Below are 3042 nucleotides of genomic sequence, written 5' to 3'. Positions count from 1 at the left end.
GTTTGTGTGTGTTTTTGTTTCCTCCACCACCACTTGACAACTGGTGTTGGTGTATTTACATTCCCTTAACTTAGCGGTTTGGTAAAAGAGAACAATAAAATAAGCACGAAGCTTTAAAAAAAAGTATTGGGGGGGGGGGTTGATTAATTTCATAAATTCTTCAAGGTGGTAGACCACTGTCTAATGAAACAAGTAAAAGATATAATCCACACCAAAGCATGGAGGTCAACATAATTAGTATCATGATGTCATGGTTGATCGTTCAAAAATTGGTTGCTAAGCAATATTTTTTTATATGAATCCCAATCATCAAAATTGTGATGTAATTATTCGGTCTTCTAACTCATTTTTCTGAAAGTTATGAGGAAACAAAGTTGACTTGTTTGAATTTTCCAAAACCTTTCTCCCCACCCTTGGAAAAGTTTTCACAACAAATTCAAATATAATCGGAATCTAAACCATCTGAAACGTACTTGTAGAAAATGTCATTAAACATATCCAATTTTTTCTGGAAGTTATGAGGAAACAAAGTCGGGAGGGGGAGGTGTGGATTTCTGTAGATATGCCAAAACTACCCCCCCCCCAGATTTCTAAGACAAATATCATGAGCTGATATGTTATTTTTCGCTTCATGGAAAAATTACATTTAGTAAACGAATATTATTAAATAATAATCTTCAAATTCGCTTCAACATTTATTTTGATTCAAGCTTCATGTAAAGTATAAACTACTGACTTATGGACTAAAATTTATTTCATTTTGAGATCACGAACGGAAAGAATGCCATAATACTGACAAAAGAATCGTAAACGAAGAAACCACAAAACAACCAATAAATAAATGATATATTACAGGAGTAGTAAGAATGGATAACTATTCACGCAAATCTGACAGACGAGGTTGATAGGCCAACTTAGTTTAAAAAAAACCCATTGACACAATTTTCCCGGCCTATATCCATTAACCTCTTCCCGCCCTCTCTACCCCTGCTTGAACTTTGAGAGCGAAAGTTTAAATAAAGGGGAGATAACCCTACAATACCACAAAAATACTTCATATCTCTTGTTACTTTTTTCTCCACATATACAAATATTTCATATAGAGTTGTTGGAGAAGCGAGGCCACTTTTATGGTGTTGTAATATATTTCTTATTACACGGGTATTGCAGGTAAATGATTACCATTCTTACTCTAAGATGAATGCTTTTATTGTGTAATGTAGCCCTATGCAGTAAGTAGCAGTCTTGCCAAAATAGAAATGTAGCATGGCGGGAAGTTTGAAGAATTTGAAGAACAGATGGTGCGAAAATATTTTCTTAGATATTTCTTTGTGTTAACATTTAAAGGGGGTCTTATGATCTCTAACACAACAGCTCTATCCTGCTGTATATATATATATATATATATATTATTATTATTTCAAAACTAACGGATTTCTGGCATAATGTAGTGAGTCATATTTTGGAAAGTGATTCAGTTATTCTCATCTGATCTTTAACCTTTATCCTATTTCTTTAGACTCTTTCCATTCTAATTTTAGTTAGCATGAGCCTTTTATTGTGTATTTTGTGAAAAAAAAATCCAGCAGTATTAAGTAGAGGTTTTTGTGTTAACACATATATTGAGACGGTCTTAATTTTTTTTTTAAATGGTATTTTTTTTTTATTTTCCTTCTTGTCGTTAATCATTAGAATTAAGTTTCTGCTGAATTCCTGAAGGTTTGAAGCTAAAATGTATTAATTTTAACGGCGTAAAATCTTCAGTCCCATCTTCAAAGTTTTTTTTTCCTTCGTCACGTCATTCGATCCCAAGCAGTGTTTTTTTCCCCACGAAACCAAAATAATGCAATTCTTGCATCCTTTTCCATTAATTTCTTTTTTTCATATATTTTTGAGGTTCTGACTGTGACAAAAGAAAAACAAACTTGAAAGGTGACAACTAAAAATTTTACACCGTTATCTTTTGGTCGTTTTTACACATCGTACAAGTACCTGCTGCTTGCTTTCGAATAATTTGTCAATTGCTCTGTTCATAACTTAACAACTCTTTATCACGGCACATCAGTTTTACGAATTTCGTTAAGTACTTAGGCTTATTCATTCGACTACTTCACTTCCTCTACATTTGTGGCCTTGTGTTTTACGCTAGAAGTAATTAGTAATGAACAAACTGAATGTGTTCGAAGTACGTTTATGCCACGAACGTGTAAGAATTAGAAATAGTCGCACGCCTAATCGTCTCTGGATACTGTATCGTTGAACAGTTTAAAAGACAGGTAATTAAACACCATATTTTGTACACGAAACATATTGTAAAATAGCTACAGCATATACCATTAATTTCCGGTGCGAGAATTACACGTGGGTATAAACAAGAGAGCTGTTGTAATGCATCTGAGCACTGTATACAATTTCTTTCATATATCATAGTTGTTGGTTAACTAGAGACCTTCTCTGATCAAGGAGACATGATTGAAAGAAGGCATTCAAGCCGTTACAAAACTCAATTTTATTCAAACATATTGCGTCTAGGACTATGTTGTGCAATGTTTTCTGCCATTCATAAAATTATAATTCGAAGATTTGACTGTTTCTAGCGGTTTGAGCAACCACAGAAAGACGACTCTCATTGGAACGACTGTGGAATTGGTGAAGTGTTTGTTGAGTTACAGAAAAAAAAAATCCACAACAAAAAGTTGTGAAGTTTCACATCCCAGCTTATAATGCATTTGTATCCATCTTTCGAGGGATGGACGCCGCAAGGTTGACTTGGTGTCGGCAACTGTTTTCTTTTTCTTTTGGTAATGCAATGAGTTTTTTGGGGTTGTCTCAAAAATAATTCAAAGAGCAATACCATTGTCCGCTTGGTGCGATGTATCATAAAGGGGCTTGTGCATACCTCTATATTTTTATTGATTTCCTCTTTTGCATTTTACCATTCTCTTACAGTTTACAAATGTAAATTTTTTTTTCGGTCCAGATGGACTATATGTAATCTGAACCTTTCCCCCCTTGTTTTATTTTTTTTTTTTACGGAATCCC

The 3042-nt window shown here is 33.9% G+C and overlaps 1 protein-coding gene across 1 annotated transcript in view; it reads left to right on the top strand.

Annotated features, from left to right (window-relative positions):
• Nucleotides 1–1029: 1029 nt before the first annotated feature.
• The window catches only part of LOC106868838 (uncharacterized), a 7712-nt gene continuing 5699 nt past the window's right edge, over nucleotides 1030–3042 (top strand). Inside the window, exon 1 of the mRNA XM_052969823.1 lies at nucleotides 1030–1170. The gene's annotated coding sequence lies outside the window, so the exon portion shown is untranslated. The remainder of the gene's footprint in view (nucleotides 1171–3042) is intronic.

The sequence above is a fragment of the Octopus bimaculoides genome, chromosome 7, assembly GCF_001194135.2.
Source record: "Octopus bimaculoides isolate UCB-OBI-ISO-001 chromosome 7, ASM119413v2, whole genome shotgun sequence".
NCBI classification, from domain to species: domain Eukaryota; kingdom Metazoa; phylum Mollusca; class Cephalopoda; order Octopoda; family Octopodidae; genus Octopus; species Octopus bimaculoides.
The sequence above is the reverse complement of the archived record's forward strand: the minus strand, read 5'-3'. Positions and strand labels throughout refer to the sequence as shown.